Source organism: Ursus arctos, unplaced genomic scaffold (assembly GCF_023065955.2).
Source record: "Ursus arctos isolate Adak ecotype North America unplaced genomic scaffold, UrsArc2.0 scaffold_6, whole genome shotgun sequence".
NCBI lineage: Eukaryota > Metazoa > Chordata > Mammalia > Carnivora > Ursidae > Ursus > Ursus arctos.
The window spans coordinates 58,448,474-58,473,953 of NW_026623078.1; the positions used below are offsets into that span (position 1 = coordinate 58,448,474).

A 25,480-nucleotide genomic window follows, 5' to 3' on the forward strand; every position below is an offset into this window, starting at 1 on the left:
AAAATGCCCCACAGCACCTCTGTAAGGGTGCTGTAGTGCCCCAGGGTGCCTCCATACACAGTATGGGAACCATGGGCTTATGGCATACGTACTATGTATAGATCACTTCTCATAATAGTTTGGAAGGTAGGTGTTATCATTCCCAATTTGGATGAGAAAACTAAGGTTTGAAAGGGCATGAATTCTATACTAAATCTTCTACTTAGTAATTAGCAAAGCAGAGGCTTGAACCCCAGCCTCTGGCTCCAAACTCCATTGCATCATGCCATGTGCCGTGAGATTTGCAGGATTAAGGTTTTCACAGCTTCCTCTCCCCATGACCTGTCCTGGATTTCAAGAAACATTGAAATGACTATTTTTTTAAACATGTGGAAATGCTTGAAACTCATGGAAATGATTTTAAGTCATGTCTACATTTTTAGCTTTAAGGCACACCTGCTAGAAAATAAATTCTCTTGAGTGGAGATTAAAGAACTTTAAAATGGTCTTAAAATGGCCCCAAGGAAGATTGTTTAAGCTTGAAATCAAGACAGTACATTTCTAATTAACTTGTAATTATTTTATCGCTAATTTTTAATGTGACATTTAGTATGGACCACATATCACTTTTTCTCCAGCTGTCAGGACAGTCCCTAAACTAAACCTTCTTCACCAGCTGTTGCCTAATTCAGTATGGTCCATGCTGGAATTTTTCCAACTCTGCCTGCACATAATTTCTAAGTCTCAACAGACCTGTGCAAACATGAACCATAACTATAATCTTTCATGTTACTCATAGTTCTATTTAATTATCTGAAATACTACCTGATAAATAGTGTAATCAGAAGAATTCCAATTTAACAGTAACTACTTCCACATCACTTTTCTACTCTCATCTAATTTGAAACAGGTTTTGGATTACTACCTCTAAATTATGTAAACTCCTAATCAATGATTAATTTAAGAATCTTCAAGCTGCTGGGTTGTTTTTTTTTCCCCCTCTCTTTTTCTATGTGGTTCCTAAGTGCCAATAAATTCAGGCCTAGTCAAATGTAAATTTTTTCTTCCTTAGACTTTTTAGGCCTTTATTTTCTACTGAACTTGTTGAGGGGACAGAGGATGAGTATTTAGAAACTAAGAAGAGTAAATCCTTACAACAGGAAAGTGTTCTTTAAAAAAATGTCTCTTAATATAAAATTAAAAGTACATTTGTATTATATACCTCTGACACAATTATACTTCAGAGAAATTTCTGAAGAGGAAAAACTATATATTTAAAAACAAATTCATCATGAATGACTATAGAGTGACATTTATTGAGCACTCTGTACATTCTAGGTATTTTATGGTTATTATTTTGTTTAAACCTAAACACAACAATGGAAAGTTATTGTTATTACCTTCATCTTGCAGATGAGGAAACTGACAGCTGAGAGTTTGAGGAAATCTTTCAAGTTAACAGGTGAATAAACTTACAGCTTGCATTCAAACTCAGCCAAACTTTTGCCTGTAGGAATGTGCTACCTTCAGATTAAGATATGAAAATATCTTTTGTAATGGTGATTGCATATGAGAACATAGTACTAATTTTTTTAATTGATCAAATATTCAATATTTATTGAGGGCTGCAATGTGATTGGCTTTCTTCTAGGAGCTAATTAATGCTAATTATGAATACTGACATTTTTAAAGTGTGTAACATGCATTTTCTAAAAGTCCATGATTTATTTTTAGCTTTTCTTTTTTTTTTCTTTTTTCTTTAAATTCAATTAGCCAACGTATAATACATCATTAGTTTTTGGTGTGGTGTTAAATGATTCATTAGTTGCATATAACACCCAGTGCTCATCACCACATGTGCCCTCCTTAATGCCCATCACCCAGTTACCCCATCCCACCACCCACCTCCCCTTCTGTAACCCTCAGTTTGTTTCCTGGAGTCAAGAGTCTGTCATGGTTTTTCTCCTTCTCTGATTTCTTCCCATTCAGTTTTCCCTCCCTTCCCTTATGCTCCTCTGCACTATTTCTTATATTCCATGTATGAGTGAAACCATATGGTAATTGTCTTTCTCTGCTTATTTCGCTTAGCATAATCCCCTCCAGTTCCCTCCATGTTGATGTAAATGGTAAGTATTCATCCTTTCTGATGGCTGAGTAATATTCCATTGTGTATATGGGCCACATCTTTTTTATCCATTCATCTGTTGAAAGACATCTTGGCTCCTTCCACAATTTGGTTATTATGGACATTGCTGCTATAAACATTGGGGTATGTGTGCCCCTCCTTTTCACTACCTCTGTATCTGTGGGGTAAATACCCAGTAGTACAATTGCTGGGTCATAGGGTAGCTCTATTTTTAACATCTTGAGGAACCTCCGTACTGTTTCCCAGAGTGGCTGTACCAGCTTGCATTCCCACCAACAGTGTAAGAGGGTTCCCCTTTCTCCACATCCCCGCCAACATTTGTTTTTCCCTGTCTTATTAATTGTAGTCATTCTAACTGTTGTGAGGTGGTATCTCATTGTGGTTTTGATTTATATTTACCTGATGCCCAGTGATGTGGAAAATTTTTTCATGTGTCTCTTAGCCATTTGTATGTCTTCTTTGGAGAAATATCTGTTCATGTCTTCTGCCCATTTTTTGACTTGATTATTTGTTTTTTTGGTGTTGAGTTTGAGAAGTTCTTTATAGATCTTGGATACCAGCCCTTTATCTGATATGTCATTTGCAAATATCTTCTCCCATTTGGTAGGTTGCCTTTTAGTTTTTTGAGTGGTTCCTTTTTTGTGCAGAAGCTTTTTGTCTTGATGAATTCCCAATAGTTCATTTTTGCTTTTGTTTCCCTTGCCTTTAGAGATGTGTCTTGAAAGAATTTGCTGCGGCTGAAGTCAAAAAGTGCCTATGTTCTCCTCTAGGATTTTGATGGACTTGTCTCTCACATTTAGGTCTTTCATCCATTTTGAGTTTATCCTTGTGTATGGTGTAAGAGAATGGTCCAGTCTCATTCTTCCGCATGTGGTTATCCAATTTTCCCAGCACCATTTATTGAAGAGACTGTCTTTTTTTCCATTGGATATTCTTTCCTGCTTGGAATGATTAGTTGACCATAGAGTTGAGGGTCCATTTCTGGGCTCTCTCTTCTGTTGCATTGATCTATGTATCTGTTTTTGTGCCAGTACCATTCTGTCTTGATGATCACAGCTTTGTAATATAGCTTTAAGTCAGGCATTGTGATGCCCCCAGCTTTGGTTTTCTTTTTCAACATTCCCCTGGTTATTCAGGGTCTTTTCTGGTTCCATACAAATTTTAGAATTGTTTGTTCCAGCTCTGTGAAATGTTGATTGTATTATGATAGGGATTGCATTGAATGTGTAGATTGCTCTGGGCAGCATAGACATTTTAACAATGTTTATTCTTCTAATGCATGAGCATGGAATGTTTTTCCATCTCTCTGTGTCTTCCTCAATTTCTTTCATATTTTTAGCTTTTATTTTATTTGTCATTAGGGATCTCACAGGATCCCAGTGAGTTGCTGATGATCTATAATAATAAAAAAATGTTGGAGTGGATCCCAGGAGACCTGAATTCATGTTTGCCCTTTCTACTTGGTACCTTGGTGATCAAGGGTCAATTTCTATGTCCAGGGCTCAGTTTCTTCATTTGTATAATGAAATGATTAAAATGTATGCTTCCTGAGGTTCTTCTGAGTACCAAAATTCTATGATTTTGCTAATAAGCACACTTACATTTTATAAGTCAATCCTGATGATGCATGTGAATACGTTAAATGCTGGTGCTGTATAAAATTCAGAACTGAAAGAAAAATACCTTTGGATTTGGCTTGGGCAAGTAGCAATGAGGTACAGTGAATGAAACCTTTAAAGCACTATACCAATTGTAGTTTTCTATTGCTGTGTAACAAATTACCACAAATAGTGTGGTTTAGAATAAGACAATTTATTATCTCTTGATTTCCATGGTGTAGGAGTCTTTGCATGGTTTAGCTGGGTGTTTTGCTCAGGGTCTCACAAAAGACTGCAGTCGAGGTGTCAGTTGGGTACATTCATTTCTGGGACTTGGTCTTCTTCCAAGCTCAGGTTGTTGGCAGAATCCATTTTCCTGTGGTTGTAGAATGGAGGGCCCCATTTTCTTGTTGGCTTGCAGTTAGGAGCAAGAAGCTCTCAGCTCCTTGAGGTTGCCTGCGATTTCTTGCTCTGTGGCTCCCTCATAAGCCTTCTCAAAAGCTGGAAGCTCACTTCTTCAAGCCAACAAGGAATAGTCTCTCCCTGCTGCCTGCTAAAATGAAGTATTAGATAACTGTACTGGGTTAAATGGTGTCCCTCCCCCTCCAAATTCATATCCACCTAGAACCTCACATTGTGACCATATTAGAAATAGCGTCTTTGCAGATGTAATTAGTCGAATTGAGATGAGGTCATACTGGAGTATATTGGACCTAATCTAATGACTGTTGTCCTTATAAGAAAATAGAGGCACAGAGACACACAGAAGGAAGATGGTCTTATGACAACGAGCCAGAGATTGGATTTAGGGTGCTACAGGACAAGAAACACTAAGGATTGCTGGCAACTACCAGAAGCTGGAAGAGACAATGAAAGATTCCTCTTCTAGAGATTTTAGAGAGGGTATGGACTTACAGGCCATTTGATTGTAGACTTCTAGAGTCCCCAACTATAAGAGAATAAATTCCTGTTGTTCTAAGCCACCAAATTTTTGGGACTTTGTTATGGCAGCCCCAGAAAACTAATATAGTAATATAATGTAATCATGTTGATAACAGTATCCCATTACCTTAGCTATATAATAATCAAATCAAAGCAGTGACATCCTAATACCTTTAACATTTTGCATTAGAAGCAAGTCACAGATTCCTCCCACACTGAAGGGGAAAGGATTCTACAAGGCATTGACTAATTGGGGTCACCTAAGGATGTATCTGCTATATATCAACACAAGGTTATGCTATTTTATTTTATGTGAGATTGGGCCTTTCTATTATGTAGAAATTGAATTAAGCAGCTCTATCTAACTCTCTTTAACATTTCTAATTATTTCAAAATTATATGCAGAGATATTTTATTAAAAAGTTTCAGTATGACTGATATATTTTTTTTAAATGATGGCTTTTTTTCTTAAAGTTCATCATTCTTGACATTTTCTGTGTGCTTAATTGTCTCTTTAAATTGGATTTGGCTATAGGTTGCTCTGAAGATGAAAGCTAGTCAGTCATTTGAAAGTATAAAAAAGATAAAGAGAAGTTTATTAACTAAACTTTGGCCTCTTAAAAACATCATTAGCACTCTAAGAGATACTGGTCAATAGATCAATATTCCATTGAGCACCTACCATATACTCGCATTATACAAGATTATTAAGTAGACTTTAGTACATCTTCACTATTTCAAATGATAAAATGATGTGATCAAAGACAAGCTGAGACTCGTCAACCAGAAAAAGTCATAGCTGTCAGATTATCTAGGATATACTTACACAAAACATTAGTAGATCATTCATGTTAGATTTCATAGAACTGCAGTTCAGGGTTATCAGGAACCAACAAAGCAAAACAATGACTCTATTTGACTATAGGTGCTCTAATTTTCATTCTGGTTCTTGAATTCAAACTTCCTCCAATACTATGAAATACAGTCAGATTTGTGAACTAGTGTTTCAGACACATCTCTCATATTTTCCTATGGATTTCTTTTGGGACTGTTAGACAGACATGTGTTTTTCTTTGGGTACTGCCATAGAACTCCCTTATGGGATAGATTTCAACCCTTAGTCAGCCTTGGGGAAAAATAAATGTTTCCTTATATATGAACTTAGTGCATATCATGTTGCATAGCTATTCTGGGTGCAAAGTCCCTGTACGTTATTCTCTGGGGTTCAAATTTTCCTTTCAGAGATAGTTTGTTTGAAAACCTATCACTATTGTCAAAGATAGAGGCTTACATACTTTCATACACAATGCTGTCAAAGTCAGGTCTCTAAACTATTCTTGATTCTATAAAGATCATAATTAAATTTCTCTCTTCTTGCCAAATTCCTATCTTTAACACTGAATGAAAAATCCTTTAGGGTATTGGTATTTAATACTGCCAGAAAAAGGTATTAAATGCTATAATTCCAGAAAGATTATTTGGATAATATCAAACATGGAAAAATAAAGTGCATTTTTGGTCTCTACTCTTAGAATTGCCATGTAATGCAATGTAGTGAAATTGCTTCATGTAAAGAAGTTCATATGGTTGGGTTTCTGGCTCTGGATTTTGGCAAAATGAAGTGTTCTATAGGTCCCTAATGAAACTAGATGATCAAAGGCAGCCATTCTCCTTTAAGTTTTCTGTAGTGGGTCTTTCAATGAGAGAGGTCAGAATCCTATAGATAAAAAATCACAATTTGACCTGAGTTCAAATTTGAGCTCTGGCACTTTTTAGTTATAAAATGGGGTAGTATGTTATATCGCAGGGCATTTGTGGTGATTAAAATGAGCGTAAATTGCATAGCTTGAAGCCAAGCATGTAGGAAGTGCTCAATATATGTTAGTTAAAATGAATAAAAAAATTAAATTTCAACTCAACACGCTATTCCAACTGTCTGTGAGGCAAACGTAGACTATGGGGAAATTTACAAATGATCTTGGCATTTTCTTTTGACTAAAGTATTTTCACACCACTTATTCTGGTGGAAGGAGCAAACATTCAGTGGCCACCTACTGCATGTCATTTGATGTGATAGAATTTTTGCATAGATGAGCTCATGAAATTCTAAAAAAAAGACAAAAAACAAAACAAGCAAACAAACCCATAAGTCTCATTTCAAAATAAGGAATTGAGCTCTAATAATCAGTTTCAGAGCTGTGATTTAAATTCATATTTGTTTGAGAAACAAACTGAGGGCTTCAGAGGGGTGGGGGGTGGGGTATTGGGATAGGCCGGTGATGGGTATTAAGGAGGGCACGTATTACATGGAGCACTGGGTGTTATACGCAAACAATGAATCATGGAACACTACATCAAAAACTAACGATGTACTGTATGGTGACTACCATAACATAATAAAAAATAAATAAATAAATTCATATCTGTTTGACTCTTGAATCCAAGCTTTTTCTGCTCTACCACGCTGCCTCTTAAATGGCAAAGTCCTCTGAAATTCACGTTATATGACTTCTGTATGTCATGAAAAGAGAAAAATAAAAATGGAAATTGATGAAGACTTTTACCATGCAAAAAACTTGACATTTACTGTAGGAAGGCATAAATTATTTCAAATGGTGAACAAGCCTACAAATTTTGGGGGAGGCTTTTAAATGTGATTAGAAAATCAGACATATTTTTAGACTTGCTTATGTAGATAGTTCTCTTTTACTCCCACCTAAACATACATGCAGTCACAGTTGCCTGGACCAGCTTGTGTCCACTGACAATCTTGGGCTCAGTTAGATGGGAGGTGGTTGGTTGGGAATGGTGGCTGGGAAATAACTACATTTGCATTTTGAAAAGATCACGCTGGCTGTGGTGCATAGATTAGATTAGAGAAAGTGAGATGAATGCAGGGAGACCAGTTAAGAGGCTACTGCAGTAGTTTAGGTGAAAGATGGTGATCTTAGAGTAAACTAGTGATAATCAAGAGGGTGAAAAGTCAGTGGATTTGAGTTGGAAGTGAAATCAGTAGGACTTTGTGATGGACTGGATATAAATGGTGAGGTGAGGAAGGTTTAGATAGAACTCTTAGTTCTGTCAGATTCATTGAAGTAGGGGAAACAGAAGTAGAATCACATTTTAGGGGAAAAATCAATGCCTTGGTTTTTATATATGTTGAGTTTGAATGTACTGAATTTAGATACATTGAGTTTTAGACTTCCAAATGAAGATTTAGGATGGGAAATTGAAAATAAAGATCTGAAACTCAGAGAATAGTCCTGGATTAGAGATATAAATATGGAGGGTGATCATAGTGTGTATGGTGATTAAAGCTGGGGACCTGGATGTGATTTTCTCAGAAAAGCATAATGGTTAAGACAAAAATTTTGTCTACCACCCAGGCTTTTGGAAGTCTAATGTTTGGTAGCTGGGTAGATGGGGATGAACTTGCAAAGTAAATACAGGAGTGACTAGAGATAGGAGAGTAAAACCAAGTAGCTGTGGTAAGAAAGTATTTCAAAAGAAGAGGTGATTAACACGTGTAATAGATGAGGACTGAAACATGTCCATAGATTTGTGACATGGAATGAATTAGTGACCTTAATAAGATCTCTTTTGGTAAAGTGATGAAGGTAGAAACTGAATTGTTGAGGTTGAAGAGTGAGCAGGAGGTGAGAAATCAGAATAGTGTGGAGGAAAACTGAAACCTCTTGAAGAGTTTGGTTAGAAGGCGACTGGATGGCACAGTGGGTTAACTGTCCAACTCTTGGTTTCAGCTCAGGTCATGATCTCAGGGGTGTAAGATTGAGCCCCACATTGGGCTGTATGCTCAGCATGGAGTCTACTTGAGTTCTCTTCCCTCCCTCTGTCTCTGCCCCTCTTCCTGCTCACATTTGAGCAGACGTGCATGCTCTCTCTCTCTCAAATAAATAAAATCTTTTTTTAAAAAAAGTTTGGTTAGGTTTTTACAGCCTGTTTAAAGCAGTTGGGCTTTCTTTTTTCTTCTTCCTTCGTATTTAGGAAAAGCAAAACATTACCATTTCTTAGGGCAAATTTTTTCTTGCACCTGAACCAAACAGAAAAAAAGAAGAAAAGAAAAAAGAAAGAGAACTAAATTAAACCCAAGTCTTTACATTTTGTCTAAGTCTCTGTATTCTTCTCTGTGTTAGAAAAGCCAGTTATGTCTCCTGCTCCTGAAAGTGATGGCCTTATGAAGGGGTCCTGTAGTACCCAGGGCCTGATGCTTCGGGGAGTACCTCCAATGTGAGGTGAGTGTGCTCTGTTGTTGTGTTCTGGCTATTCTGTCCTCCAGGCCAGTCATCTGCAGAGGCTCTCCTTACCTGCCATGGGCAGTGTTTGGTCCCTGGCCTGAATGTAGTGAGTTTTAACTAGGTGTGCTTTTGTCTGGTTGTGAAATGAGACCTGTCACCACCTCCACTGAAACTGAGGTCCTGCAGAACTCTCTGGTCAGGAGATGTGGTGTGCGCAGTGGTTTGTGTTGGTCTTCTGGGGTAGTGGCCCTCTGACTGGGACTGAGGCAAGTGTAGCTGAGAAAGGCAGTTCCACTGGAATGCAAGGGTGGGGCTTAGTGTAAGCCAATTAGGCTGCTTCCCACAGGTGGCTCAGTGTTTATGCAGAGGGGTGGGGGAGGGAAATGACATTGATCCCTTGCTTTGTTCTAAGAGATGTATCTCTGTGAAAGCTGCCTCTCAGAGACAAGCTCCAAGAAGAGCAAATAATTTCCCCACTGTGTTCGTTCCCCAGGTGCTCTTCGGATCACTGTTTCCATGCTGTAGGCCCCTGGGTTGTTTCCCTGCCTTCTCTCCAAGAGCAGCACAATACCCTGGAGACTCTATCCCAGCCAAGCCCGCTGACCTTTAAAACTCCTGGCTGTAAGCCCTGCTGGTTGCAAGAACTCATGAAATTCAGCCCCTCTCATTTTTCAAGCCAGTGGCTAAGGGGAAACATTCTCCCTATGTGGTCTTCTGTGTGTTTCTCTGTCTCTATCTCTGTCTCTCTGTTTCTCTCGTCTTTGTGCATGGCTCCCTCCCTTCCACAGCAGAGCAGCCAGGATCCATTTCTCCCCTAAACCACGTTTCTGTACTTCTATGTTCTTTGATGTGGTCTCCTCTCTCCCTTTAGTTGGGGAGTTTGTTCTGTCAGTCTTTAGGTCAATTGCTGGGTATTTAAGATTATTTGATAGTTATCTAGGTGTATTCATGGGAGATGTGGAGAAACTGGAACTCTAATGCATTGCTGATGGGAATGCAAAATGGTACAGCTGAGTGAAAAAAGCTGGGGGGCGGGGGGTCATGGTCTTTGATACTTCAATCACAGAAATGACATTCCATCACTGCTATATTGCTTGTTAGAATCAAGTTACTAAGTCTAGCCCACATTCAAGGAGAGGGAATTACAGAAAGGCATGAATATCATGGCGGAGGGATCACCCTTGGAGTCATGTAAAAAGGCTGCCTAAAACAATAATTTAAAGTGAGAAGAAAGAATAACATTTACAGGGAAGAATATTATATTTACACAGATATTTACCATTTCTACTGTTCTTTATTTCTAACATTCCAATTTCCTTCTGCTATCATTTTCTTTTTGTCAAAAAAAAAAAAAAATCCTGGGGCGCCTGGGTGGCATAGTCGTTAAGTGTCTGCCTTCAGCTCAGGGCGTGATCCCGGTGTTCTGGGATCCAGCCCCACATCAGGTTCCTCCGCTAGGAGCCTGCTTCTTCCTCTCCCACTCCCCCTGCTGTGTTCCCTCTCTCGCTGGCTGTCTCTCTGTCAAATAAATAAATAAAATCTTTAAAAAAAAAATCCTTTGTTATTTCAGTGCAGATCTCCTGAAAATGTTTTCTCTTAGTTTTCCTTTTTCTAATAAAGTCTTTATTTCACCTTCATTCCTAGAGGATAATTTCATTGTGTATACTGTGCTGGGCTGACAGTTCTTTTCTTTCACTTCTTTGAATATGTTGTTTAACTTGCTTCTGGCCTCCATGTTTTCTTTTACATTTTTTCTTTTTATTTATTTTTTTATTATGCTCAATTAGCCAACATATAGTACATCATTAGTTTTTGATGTAGTGTTCAACAGTTCATTAGTTGCATATAACACCCAGTGCTCATCACCACATGTGCCCTCCTTAATACCCATCACCCAGTTACCCCTTCCCCCCTTCTGTAACCCTCAGTTTGGTTCCTGGAGTCCAGAGTCTCTCATGGTTTGTCTCCCTCTCTGATTTCTTCCCATTCAGTTTTCCTTCCCTTCCTCTGTGATCCTCTGCCCTATTCCTTATGTTTCACATACAAATGAAACCATATGATAATTGTCTTTCTCTGCTTGACTTATTTCACTGAGTGTATTCCCCTCCAGTTCCAGCCATGTCGATGCAAATGGTGGGTATTCATCCTTTCTGATGGCTGAGTAATATTCCATTGTATATATGAACCACATAATTTTATTTATTTATTTTAGAGAGAGAGATACAGAGAGAGTGAGCAGGGGAGGAGCAGAGGGAGAGGGACAAGCAGACTCCATGCTGAGGACAGAGCCCAATGTGGGGCTTGATTCCATGACCCTGAGATCATGATCTGAGCTAAAACCAAGAGTTGGACACTCAACTGACTGAGCCACCCAGGCACGCCCCTGGCCTCAATGTTTTCTGATGAATTTGAATTATTCCCCATGCATAATGTGTCATTTACTCTGATTACTTTCAAAATTTTTGTTTTAATTTTCAGCAGTTTATGTTGTTTCTTGGATTTCTTTGAGTTTCTCCTGTTTGGGATTCACTGGGATTCTTGAATCTGTAGGTTTCTGTATTTCACCATATTCTAGAAGTTTTCAGTTATTATATCTTCAAAGTTTTTTGAGCACTGGATTTTTCTCTTCTTCTTCTGGGACACCAATGACTAAAATATTAGATCTTTTGATAATTAATATAAATCCTTGAGGGTCTGTTACTTTTTTTCCCCAGGTTTTTTTTCTTTCGGTTAGGAAATTATAGCTCTAATCTTCCAAGTTTATTTACTCTTTTCTTTATCATCTCCAATCTGCTATTGAACCTTCACAGTAAATTTTAAATTTCAGTTACTGGTTTTTACAGTTCTAAAATTTCTGTCTAGTTCTTCTTTATAACTTCTGTTCTTGCTGAGATTTTTCATTTTTTCTTTTTTTTTTTTCTAAGAACATTTTTATAATAGCTGATATAAAGCCTTTGTCCAATAATTGCAATACCTGTGTTGTTTCAGTGTTGACATCTGTTGATTCTCTTTTGCCATGGAAGTGGAAGTATTACTTGTTCTTTATATGCCAAATAATTTTAGGTTGTATTCTGGATATTTTGAATGTAACATTATGAGACTCTTGGTCTTGTTTAAATCCTGTGGAGAATGTTGATATTTTTGTTTTAACAGGCAAATGACCCAAGTAGTGTAGGTCACAAGTTCTGACCAATCTTCTGTGGGTTGTGGTTTCAACATCAGTTTTATTTTCAAAGCCTTTGTCATACTACTCTGATATGTCCCATGTACACACCATTCATTCAATGGCTAGTCCACTACTTATCACTTAGTTCAGTTCTCATAGTCTTTGTTTTGCTATTTAAGATCTGATCCATTCATGTGCAATTTGGGGGTGAGTCTAGGAGTTCACAAATAATTTTATAGTGTTACTTTCTCAAGATCCTTCTTAACCCCAGAACTTTTCAGTTTCCTGATGTTTCCATTGCTGGTCTTCTGGCTAGAAGGCTGGAAATTATTTAACCTGCTTTGCTGCCTACTTCTCATTACTGCTTCTGCATCTGAGGTCCATTGGTGGGTAGAGAGATAGAGAAAAGAGCAATGGTATTTTGCCCCACTCTCTGTTTTGACTTTCCTTATCCCCTGAGCTCTAAAATACATTCCCTATCATGACAAACTTTAAAAAAAAATTTTTTTTTGGAATGAATTTGAAAGGGGAAGTCATTTTGCTAAAAGCTTCCACTTTTCTCATTTGAATCAAAGCCTATACTTTTATCTGTTACCAAGAAAAGGAAGCTAATGGTAGGTCCACTTGTCCTGGGTAACCATAATATACTGAGAGAATTCCTTGTAGGATAAAAGATCTGAAATTAACTGTAAGATGAGGGATCACAAAATAAGAGGTGCAAAAAGAAGGGTAGAAGAGATAAATGGTTAGTGAATCCAACAGATATTGCCCTGCCACACTGACCTAATGTTGAAGTGAAAGTATACAACTAGCCCTGAACCAACATAAGTTCATGTATTCTTAAGTCTATTGGATCTTTTGAATTTATAAATTCCAAGTCCTACAGTGGCTTCCTTTTATAGGCCTTATGTCTGTTCAAAATCACATTTCTGCCCACAGTGGGTTAATAATTTAAAGATCACATTTTGATATTCCTGGGAGGTCTGTGAAACTCAAAGTAAATTAAAGCCAGGACTTTTGGCCACACTCTTAACACCTCTGCAAGGTGAGAACACAAAGGAACTCCATTTAGGGACAGATAAATCCTTTAAAGATCTAGTTTTATGAAAGTAAAACATTTAATAAGTCTCCTCCATTTTTTACTATGAATTGGATACTTAACCATGTGTCTGGTTATCAGAATAAAAATAATATGATTTTCAATAATAAACAAAACCTTCCAAGTAATACATAAAAATGATGTCATTGAAATCTGAAAACTCTCCTTAACAGTTTATGTTTATACAAGGATGTCTTGCTGATGTCTGATGTAAGGAAAAAAAGAAAACCTCTTAGAGAAAATTAGCTACTTGAACCTGGGCTGCTGAAAATGCATTTAGTAAGTCCTACAATTTTGGCAGAATGTCACATCATCTAAATGGAGGAGATAAACTTAAGGTGTAAGGGATATGGAATACAGTTTCATTCTTGATTCTCCGGACAGTAGATTTTGGAAGGTGATAAGTTAAAGCTTTTGTGGAAAAAGATAAATTAATTTTGAAGCTGCCAATGATACATCCTGGCTGGACTAAAATCAAGGCGTTTTCATTAGTCTAAGTGACCTAAAAGCAATTGACATGAGGCTCTTTTATTTTGCTTTTAAGCTGTAGTTTCCACATTGTTATTTTATCAAGAATTTTCCTTATTGAGGATTTTACAGTTGAGTACACACCCAAAATGGCTCTCTTTTCAGCAATGAGAAAAAAAATCTTGAGTATCAATAACATGAAAATAAATAATGTTTACCTAAGAATGAAGAATTATAAATAAGGCACCTCTTAAAATTATTCCTCTTCTTTCTTCATTATTCTTGCATATGATAAACAGTGTACATGAAAGTCAAAATGCTCTGAGCATCTCTGAGTATGAAAAACAATTTTTTATGTGAAAAATACCAAAACTGCTTGTAGCCTATCTCTCTAAATTATTTATAGATAAGTGAGGAGGAGAGGGAATACATCATTCTATTACCATTGATTGTAAGGATTTATGATATTCATTTAGTCGGTGCCAAATTTGCCAGATTTTGCCATATAAATATCTCTAGGGGCAATACTGGGTTAGTGACCAAGAGCTTAGGCTCTGCTGTCAGACTTTCTAGGTGCTATTCCCGGCTTCACTATTGACTAGCTTTGTGATGTTAAGCTAACTGTTCGTTGTCTCCTAAGCTTCATTTATCCCATTACAAAATGGGATTAACAGTGTATATTTCATAGGATTGTTGTGAGCTTTAAATCATCTCATATAAAATGCTTAGCATAAGTATTAGCAAAAGCATTTGGTAAACACCCCGATAAATGTTAGGTATTGCAATGACATAGAGATTCTATAGGACAAGTAAAATAATTCAGTGAAAGCTCTTTCCATGAAAAATGTCCTATGAAAGAATTCTACCTTGGATATATATAATTCAGTCTAGCAAGTTTAGGATTGCTGATCTTACATGTTTCAAAATCTGGTGTATAATAAATGGATTTTTACTATAATTTTAAAAATTGTTCAAATTATATTTATAAAATTAAGTTCCATTTAAACATTTACAGAAATGGCTATATGCCTGTGAATTCTCAAGTTTCTTAAGAACTCAGTTTGAGAAAGAAGAAAGAAAGAAAGAAAGAAAGAAAGAAAGAAAGAAAGAAAGAAAGAAAGAAAGAAAGAAAAAGAAAAAAGAAAAAGAAAGAACGAACTCAGTTTGTAAACCTGAGTTATGTTGAATCTTTTCCCCTTGGGTATATAGATTCATATACAAAATTTCATACCAATCCATTCTGCCTACTCCGGAATCAGAATATTTACCTCACTCTACCAAAACTATTGTACCTTCAGGTAGAGGACTTAAAATAAAATCTCTTTGAATTGAATTTGAATATTTTGAATTAACTTTATTTGTGCCATTGAATATGGCAATCAGCGTTTCAGGTATTATTTTTGTTATGTACACTAAGATAATGGGGCAAAATGGGAAGTTTAAGTAAGAGTTCCATGACTTACTGAAAGTCATCATGAAAAGACTGAACATTGGCTTCTTCTGACAAACTTCCAGGACAAAGAAAAGGTAGGTTGATGCTTTGTAACTACTACAATGCTTGGTGATAATGATGCTCAATACATACTTTCTGAATAATTGATTTCAGTTCAGTTTTGCCTGCACCTGCTTTTTTTTTCCCCATCACCAAAAACGCACACCCCTCTATCTATCCATCAAGGCTCAGCTCAGTTCTTATCTTATTCTTAGAAAATTTGCCGTGGTGTTTCTACACAAAGTGTGGTAGGTATCCTTTGTAGTGGTTTCATGGTTCTTTTTGCTCCATGTAGGTGAGGGCATAAAGCATATCATTGATTCTTTTCCTCCCTGTCTATACAGTACTGAATATGTTGTAGAATCTCAGTACCCACTTGTTTTTTCAATGTACTTGAGTGATTCAAATGTGTGACTTGAAGCCTATGATTCTGTAGATGTTCTTGTTAATCATTTTTGTGAATCAGAGCTGGCATTTCTGTGAATTTATAGATGAGATGCTTTGAATATAAAAGATGCAGTATTTTTATCCCCTTGAGTTTTGCCATGCTTCCTTAAGTATGGCTTAAGCCTCTCCTGAAGTCTGGGTTTGTGTATCTCCAGCTGTTACTGGAGTGTTATTTTCATCTTAGAATGAGTAGCAGAAATGTTACTTTACTTCATTAACTCTGAAACATAGAGTGCTTAGTTTATGTTTACTAAAAAGGTTTTCCATGTCAACTGGAGAGCCATGAGAGGTTCTCTGGGCTCTGTTTTCCATAATTACCCAATTATCTACCTCCCCCTCTGTGTTCTCTTATGAGAATTACAAACTATTGTTTAACTCACTGGAACTCAGTGCAAGTTGGAAGAGTTTTCATTTCATAGCAAGCAACAATTTAGTGAATGTAATAATTGGATGATGAGAACTGCTTCTTCAGGAAGGGGTAAGAAAGAGGCAAAGGAGGCCAAAAAGACCACCCTGGTGAAGAAAGGAAAGTTCACCCCAAAGGAGATTTTTTTAGCAATGAAGATAGGGTGTCCTGAGGTTTTTTTTCTAATGCGTGAAGCCCAGATTTCCTGGAAAAGGATTTGGCCTGCACAAACTATAGTGCCCAAACACAAATGTATCATAGAAGCATGGACCGGAAGATTCTATTTGGACCTTATCCAATGGGTTGTTCCTGTTACCCATCCCACAAATTATCTCCTCCCTACTAATTCCCTCGTTTCCAGATGCTGCAAATAAACACTACTTCTGTGTGGATGACTGAAAAAATAGGAGGAAGACAAAGCAAAGGAGAACTAATGACAGAGCTTTACACTTAGGCAAACTCATGAAGGTTTGGATTCTAAAGAGGACCCAGAGTGGGAATATTTCCCGAGCTCCTGTTACAGACATGTGAACATCTGTTCTAGACCTTCTCTTCTATAAAAATTCTCATTGTTGCTAGGTCTCTGCAAGTAGAAGGCAAACTGCTCATCTTGCGTTAACTATGAAAGTAAAATTGTAGTTGGGTTTGCCTTGTCAAGGATCAAGGTCTGAATTGTGTAGGATATTCTTCTCAAATATTCCAAGTATACTTCCTACCTCTCTAAAATATCAATAGTTGGAGACATTTCAGAAATCATGAAGTAAATTAAACCAGGCAATTTTGGGAAGATTTCCTGGGGATCAGAGGCAGTGGGAAGCTGTTTTATTTTGCAAAATCTGTGTTGTTGAATAAGCCACCTTACCAAGGCTATTATCGAGCAGCCACAATGCATGAGAAGTCTTCATTGAGAATTGGGAAGGAAACGCCACAGAATGGGGTAGACCTAGAAAAACTTAAAACATTTGCTGGGCAACTTTCACATTTATTGGTGAATAAAATATCGGTTAAAGATTACTATCTGGTTGTTCATCAAAAAAGGAGGAGCCAGAGATGGTTGACTTGAAGTCTGTAATCACTAAGGGAGAAGTGATTTATTTAACTTTTGGGCTCTGCTCCACTGAATCTTCTGAACATTTCACAGAAGAAAGAGCAGAGCATGTGAAGTCCAAAAGAAGGTGGACAGTTACTTGCTTTCTGATTATGAGCATGACATTTTATCTCTGAGCTTTAGTTCCTCATCTGTTACGAAAGGATAATAATGATAACACATACTATTCAGGGTTGTTGTGGTTGTGAGAATTGACTGAGGCAGTGCACAGCTTAGGAAATGGCAAAATTGGAAGGCTTTCTCAGATTTTAGGTCCTTTCTTTCTCAGTCCTTATCTGTTCCTTTTAAAGCACCTGGCATTTGAGATTCAGAGTATACCCTGGACCTGGGTGGGCTTAATATAACCTTGATTCTTTTTCCATTTAGATGTTTGTGTGAATATAGATGTGCATGTGGAGTTTAGGGGAGGAGAGTTCAGAGTCTTTAAGTCAAGGCCCTGGCTTTGCAACTGGACCTCGAAGTAAATGTCAGTGAAGGAAAGATTCACTTTGCATATTGCCACTTCAAAAGAGACTGTAGAGTTTCATCATCCTCATGGGTGTCCACTGTATGGGCATGATACAACTTAGGATAAGCAAGAATATTTTCTGGCTTTTCTTCAGCCTAGTTCATTTAGAGGTAATCGTTGCAGTTCTCACAAAGGCCAAATAATGATCACATGAATGCTCCTTATTTGGGAGATTACTACTCTTACCGGCTTGAAAACTTCTGATTTCTCAGGACTGCATGAAATTGTTAAGCCATTGTGACTCTCTGCATGTAGTTTTTTCATGACTCCTAACAAAGCCAGTTCAACTTCCTCCTATCCCTCTAGTCAAGGCTATTTTTATCTACTCCTCTTTTTAAATTCTTTTTCCTCTGCAAAGTTGCGTGTTTTCCAAAGGTTTAACCACTGTTACATAAATATTTTTCCTATTATGAATCTAAAGCTGACTGTAGGGAAATAAGATAATTTAGTCAACCAGATTTTCTATTTGGGAGTAGAAAAGATTCAGGGGAGCTTCCCTAGGGTGGGACAACTTCCTCCTGGGAAAACATCAGTCACACTAGTGCAGATTGCACTAAGCAATGCTACTGATGACTGAAATTAAAAAATCCCCATGATTCACAAACTTGAACCATTGCCTAAAATATAGCACTACATCTACGTTTATCCATTTAAAAAGCCAGTTGAAAGAGTCTCAAAAGGTTTACTTAGGCAGAAAAGACCTTCATATTTTCAGAATTGGCAAAATAGCTATAGTTGGGGGTAGAGGGTATCAGGTACTTCTCATGTAAAGGTGTGTGCTTGACTTTCCTACTAGTTCTTCTTTAAATTTCTGTGATAGTTCCATTAGATTCTTTATGTTTACTTAATAGAACCCATTCCCCGGTTGAGAGCTAAAGCTAATATTTTCTTTCATGCTTTCTCTTCTCTTCTCTTCTCTTCTCTTCTCTTCTCTTCTCTTCTCTTCTCTTCTCTTCTCTTCCCTTCCCTTCCCTTCCCTTCCCTTCCCTTCCCTCCCCTCCCCTCCCCTCCCCTCCCCTCCCCTCCCCTCCCCTCCCCTCCCTTCCCCCCTTTCTTTCTTTTCTTCTTTCCCCCTTCATTCCTCCCTCCATCCCTCCCCTTTCCTTCCTTCCTTCCTTCCTTCCTTCCTTCCTTCCTTCCTTCCTTCCTTCCTCTCTCTCTCTTCTTTCTTTCTTTCTTTCTTTCTTTCTTTCTTTCTTTCTTTCTCTTTCTTTCTTTCTTTCTTTCTTTCTTTCTTTCTTTCTTTCCTTCCCTTTCTTCTTTTCTTCCTCCCTCCCTCCTTCTCTCTCTTTCTATCTTTCTCTATCTCTTCCTTTCTCCCTCCCCCTCTTTCTTTCCCTTTTTCCTTTTCTTTTCTTTTTTTCCTTTTCTTTTCCTTTCTTTCTCTCTTTCTTTCTTCCTTTCTTTTCTTTTCTTTTTTTTCTCTTTTCTTTCTTTTCTTTCTCTCCTTCCTTCCTTCCTTCCTTCCTTTCTCTTTCTGGCGTTATTCTGAGCCTTCAATAAGCTGTTAATTTTCCTTTTTCATTTATTTTTTCCCTTTCTCCCTTCCTTGTTGCCTCGCAGGTTTTTTTTTTTTTTAATCTACATTTATAGAATTGGATTAATGATGATTCTCAGTGTATAGCCAAGTGTCATCATTGATCCATGCCCAACTTACCTTTTATATATAATTTCTTCATGTAATTTCATTGTTTCCTGTATTCCCCATTTCCAAATCTATTTTCCCTACCATAGACATCTATTCTTGTGTTTAATGTGAGTCGCTACAAGCTACCATTTTGTGTATTTATTTGCAAATATTATTTCAAGTATGTGCGTTTAATTTACACAAATGGTCTTATCTGATACATTCTATTTTTTTTTCACTCAACATCATGTTTTTGATCTATGTCAACATATGTGAAGCAAGTTTATTCTTTTTGATTCTGTGTATTTTATCTCTTTGCCCTATTAATGGATATTTAGTTTGTTTCTAACTAGCACAATGCTGCAATGAACATCCTCCATATATGTCTTTATCAGTAGAAGTTTTTATTGGGTTTGGGGAACATTGTGGTTATATTATAAGATTATAATCACTAGGTCCACAGTGAACACATAGTCATTTTTGTAATTATTCCCAATTTTCTGTTCAGTATGGCTCTACCAGTACATATGCCTGCATGAAGATTTTGACTTCCCTACATCTTACTTCTGATTTTGATACTTCCCAGCTTTTTATTTTTGTCAAAATTGTGGGTAGAGGGGAGTAAAGGTGGCAGAGGAGTAGGGGACCCCTTTTTCAGCCGGTCCCCTGAGTCAAGTTGGATAGGTACCAGACCAGGCTGAACATCCATGGAATCAGCCTGAGACGCAGGAAGATACATCTGGATCTCTACAAATGAACATCACCAGCACTGAGTATTGAGGTACAAAGCGGGGAGCAGTGAAACCGCGCACAGATATCGGAAGATAAACGGAAGAGGGAGGGAGCCGCCGCATTTGGGTGCCGGGAAGCGGTAGCCACCTGCACGGGGGAGCAGACGGACCAGCACCTGCAAGAAAACAGACTGGGACCGAGAGCCAGGATCGTGTGCGACCAGACTGAAACGGAGCTCCGGTGTGCTCACTGGAACCAGACAGACCAGGAGCTCTGGGAGCGCGCAGGGGCAGCTGGCGGCTGGCGGTGTTAGAAACACAAAAGACAGAGATGCGCCGGCCCTGGAAGTGAAGGCTGGGACGCTGGGTGTGGGGCGCACATCCCAGGGCACTGCAGGGTTGAGCAGCACCAACAGTAACAGAGTTAAAGTGGCCAGAACATCAGTGGAGAACAGTCCGCGATCCCTCTGTTCTGAGACAGAGGCTGAGATTCGGCCACTGCTGTTCTGACTCTCAGAAGAGGCACAGCAAAATGCCAGGGAAAGCCGCCAGAGAACAAAAGCCTGGAAATACGGGCTCACAGTGTGCCCATCCCCATCCCCCCTCCCAGGGGACATGGAGATTCTACCCAAACAGGGTTGCCTGAGTATAGGCGCGGCAGGACCCTCCCCCAGAAGGCAGGCTGAAAAATCAAGAAGCCCACATCCCTAAGATCCCTAAAAACAAGGGCACACGGCCTGGGTCCAGGTCAATAATTTGGGCTCTGGACAACCCCGCAACCTCTCCTCATCAGAATGACGAGAAGGAGAAATCCCCCCCAGCAAAGAAAAGACAATGAGGCCACAGAACTAATGGATAGGGATATGGATATAACCAAATTATCAGAAATGGAATTCAGAGTAACAATGGTCAAGATAATGTGTAGACTTGAAAAAAGCATTAACAAAAATGTTAATGAGAATATAGAATCTCTAAGGGCGGAAATGAGAGTGAATTTGGCAGAAATTAAAAATTCTATGAGCCAAATGCAGTCAAAACTAGAGGCTCTGATGGCCAGGGTGAATGAGGCAGAAGAACGTATCAGCAAATTGGAGGATGGGTTAGTAGAAGAGAAAGCTAAAATAGAATCTGGACTTAAAAAAATCCACGCGCAAGAATGTAGGTTATGGGAGATTACTGACTCAATGAAATGTTCCAATGTCAGAATCATCGGCATCCCCGAGGGGGTAGAGAAAAACAGAGGTCTAGAAGAGATATATGAACAAATTGTAGCTGAAAAGTTCCCTAATCTAGCAAGGGAAACAAACGTTTGTGTCCAAGAGGCAGAGAGGACCCCTCCCAAGCTCAACCACGACAAACCTACGCCACGTCACGTCATAGTGCATTTCGCAAATATTAGATCCAAGGATACAGTATTGAAAGCGGCCAGGGCAAAGAAATTTCTCACATACCAAGGCGAAGGTATCAGAATTATGTCAGACCTGTCTACACAGACCTGGAATGAGAGAAAGGGTTGGGGGGGGTACTTTTAAAGCTGTTCAGAGAAAAACATGCAGCCAAGGATCCTTTATCCAGCAAGGCTGTCATTCAGGATTGACGGAGAAATAAAGACCTTCCAGAATCGCCAGTCATTGACCAATTTCGTAACCATGAAACCAGCCCTACAGGAGATATTAAGGCGGGTTCTATAAAGGTAAAAATGCCCCAAGAGTGATAAAGAACAGAAAGTCACAATCGATAGAAACAAAGACTTTACTGGCAACGTGGCATCATTAAAATCATATCTCTCAATATTCAGTCTCAATGTAAATGGCCTAAATGCTCCCATAAAATGACACAGTGTTGCAGATTGGATAAAAAGACATGACCCATCCATTTGCTGTCTACAAGAGACTCATTTTGAACCTAAAGATACATTCAGACTGAAAGTAAAGGAATGGAATACCATCTTTCATGCCAATGGACCTCAAAAGAAAGCTGGGGTAGCAATTCTCATATCAGACAGATTGGATTTTAAACTAAAGACTATAGTTAGAGACAGAGAAGGGCACTATATTATTCTTAAAGGATGTATCCAACAAGTGGATATGACAATTATAAATATATATGCCCCCAACAGGGGAGCAGCAAGATACACAAGTCCACTCTTAAGCAGAATAAAGAGACATATAGATAAAAATACGTTAATAGTAAGGGACCTCAACACTCCACTATCAGAAATAGACAGAACACCCATGCACCAGATCTAATCAAATCCATCAAACTTCTCCTTCATAGTTTGTGCTTTTATATCTTCCTTAACATCCTTCCCTGATACTGCGTCTTTGTGGTATTCTTTTACATTTTTAATGGTATTTTTAAGTTTTATCTTTAATATTCAGTATAATACTGGAGCTCATACATTGCAATAGAAAAATCAAAATGAGTAAGTATGAAGGTTAGAAAAGGAATTGATGTAATTATTTATGTAAATATAAGAATCAGAAGAAAATTATTAGAACTAGTAAAAATTTAGCAAGATGGCCAGATACAAAATCAGCCAATACTAAAAATGGATTTAAACATTAGAAAATTAATCTAATTCACATGTTAACAGAATAAAGGAAACCAATCATATGATCATCTTGATAGATATAGAAAAACTATTTGATAAATTCAACAACCAATAATAAAAATGTTTATAATAAAACCCCACAAAATTCATTTGAAATAGTGGCATGTTACACCCTAAAAAAATCAATAGCTTTCCTCTTTCCCAGTAATTATTAAACAGAAAATACAGAACCATACACAATGGTAAGAAGCCTAACAAAAATGAGTGGACTCTTACAGACAAATAGTTAAACCTGCTTCTAGGGAACACAAAAGAAGATCTGAATGAATGGAGAGATGTACCTTGTTTCTGAATGGGGAAACAGCATTATAAAGGTAATGTTTCTTCCAAGTCCAACCTATGAATTTAATGCAGCTCAAACAAAATTTCAAGTTAGAGGATTTAGATAGTGAATATTTAGAAGCATCTGGAAGAGTAAAGCAAAGATGAGAAACTACCCTTAAGATATAAAGGTTTATTACAAATATGTAATAATTAAATTATCCTAGCACTAACATAGGAACAAATAGATTATTAGAATAGACATTCTTAAACCATGCTAATGTACAAATGGGAAATTGATAGCAACAGATTAGCTACTTAAATCAGTTATGAAATGATGGATTATTTAAAAAATGTTGACATATAATAATAACAAAAACAACCACCAATATTTATTGGACACTTACTATGTTTCAGCACTGCTCCAAATGTTGAAATACATATGGATTCAGGCTCATACCAACCAAATGAAATAGGTAATATCTTAAGCATCATTTTATAAATGATAAAACTGAGGCACAGGCACAGAGAATTAGATAAATTTGCAATTCCCAAGCAGGGATTTCAACCCAGGCAGTTTAGATTCAGTGTCCATGCTCTTAGCCACTATTCTACACAGCTGTCTCAGACTACATTGGCTCATTCTAAGCAGAAAAATAAAATTAGGTCTTTACTTTAAACCATACACCCTAAAAAAATGATCTCTGGATGAATTATTTCCTTTTTTAAAATTTTATAACATAATCTATTATTTCCGGTCACTAGTATCAGGGGTGTGGTGACTAACTTTCCTAATATGAATCTAAAAACTCTGCAGTTCTTAGAATATCTTATTTACATCAGGATGTTCACTTTTGATTTCTTTTCCCATTTCCTGTGTTTAGTACCTGACAGAAGGAACAAATTTGCTTTATAAAGAATTGTAGCTATTACATTACAGGAAGAATATAAAGAAAGAAGTGATAGACCATGCATGCTCTACATCAGAATAGAACTTATCATCTAGAAACACTGTATACTGGGGACAGATAAAAAGGACTGCTGAAAAAGGGAATTTTTGACAGAGAACCTTGAGCCAGACATCCGTAGAAGCTCTTGGGGTATATTAACCTAAATATCAGGATGCTTCCTGAATATGAATTCTGGAAAAAGCAACAAAATACTCTCTTAATGATATAGAGTCTGGAAATAAGGATGTAGACCTAGAAATCCATAAATTCATCTTTACCTCTCAATCATTTGGAATAAAATGGATACTCGTGGACTCAAATGCCAGCATAGAAATGGATAGTTTCAGTGAATAGAAATATCTAAAAATTTACTTGTGTTTGCATTATATTAACTTTCATATTAAAAATGTCTCTCTGATACAACTAAACTACGGATCTTTGTCATTTCTTCATCTCTTTCACATCACGTCCATTGACTTTCATTCAGTATCTTATATGTAACCTTTCCCTCCACCCCAAAGGCAGAATTAGAGTTTAAATAAGCAGGGAATGGACAGGAAATTCAATATTTCCTTGTATCTCTTACAAAAATTTATGGGAGTCCAAGAACATAAACTACAATGATTATATTAAAATCTCTTCACTTTTTTAGTATCTGTTATTTCCAAACTCCTAGGAGCCTTGCCCTCATCTGTCACAAACAGCTGCTGTCTGTGTCATTCTGTATTGAGTAATATGAAGTCATTCACATTTGCTCCTAACACAGTGTGTCTTCTCTCCCACATCACGTCTTGTGATAAATGGAACATTTCTTCCATGATAACTGCTTTTCTTAACGATCTGTTTACAGAAATTTTTCCTTGGATGGTATTGAAGGAGAGAAGAAGGAATTAAGTGTACAAAGCAGGTGTGCAGGAGGTGGTAACTGTGGATCTATATATGTTAGTTTTATGGGCGTAAACACGTCGATGTTTTTTCTCCTCTCCCCACCAAAGAGTTAGCATTTCTGCTACCCTCCTTCCTAAATAAAAATTGGCGAAGAAGAGAGAGTAAAAGCAAGGGCCTGGAAACACACCTAAAATTCCTTAAAAGAAACCCAAATATTTTTGTCTTACCATTTGGAAACAAGATTCTTTTTTTTTTTTTTTAAGTTGGCTTCCTATAAACACTAGTAATATTTAGCCCTATGCCACAGCCAATTTTGAGGTCTTAGATCTACCTTCTGATCTCTATGTTTACTCTACTCACCTTGTTTTGTGTGTGTGTGAAGGATTTCCATATTGCTTAGTTTTAATGGGTTTCAGTAGAACTGTAGAAAAAAATGGAAAAGCCTATGCTTTTAAAAAAACCAAAGCACAATCGATATGCCTGATTATAAGAAGTTAGTTTCAAATGCTCTTTACTTACCCAATTTCAGATCTCCTGTCAATATCTTGGAACTGTGGAGGGGAAGAATGTTTGTGAATTTCAACCTGCCCTTGCAAATATCTGCTTAAAGTTAGCATCTTTGAAGAACAGAATTTGACTTCTATCATAGTGATGTTAATAGCTTAAAAGTGGTATAAATAACAAGTTATCTAGATACTCCAAATAACAGGTGACCAAGAGACTAAGTAGCCATCAGTTTTGAAGAGTTTGAAGGAATAGTGATATGATTAATCATACTAGACCACCCAAACTGA

The 25,480-nt window shown here is 37.5% G+C and overlaps 1 protein-coding gene across 14 annotated transcripts in view; it reads left to right on the plus strand.

The window, feature by feature from the left end:
- EMC2 (ER membrane protein complex subunit 2) overlaps positions 1-25,480 on the plus strand; it is a 560,958-nt gene that overhangs the window by 91,938 nt on the left and 443,540 nt on the right. For 2 of the 14 annotated variants that reach the window (XR_008957815.1, XR_008957811.1), the window contains 2 exons: positions 8,820-8,918; positions 9,415-18,399. The exons of 9 other annotated variants lie outside the window; for them this stretch is intronic. The gene's annotated coding sequence lies outside the window, so the exon portion shown is untranslated. Of the gene's footprint in view, positions 1-1,392; positions 1,442-2,067; positions 2,106-8,819; positions 8,919-9,414; positions 18,400-25,480 lie in introns of those variants that run through there. 3 more of the 14 variants (XR_008957806.1, XR_008957807.1, XR_008957814.1) reach the window with 2 other exon arrangements.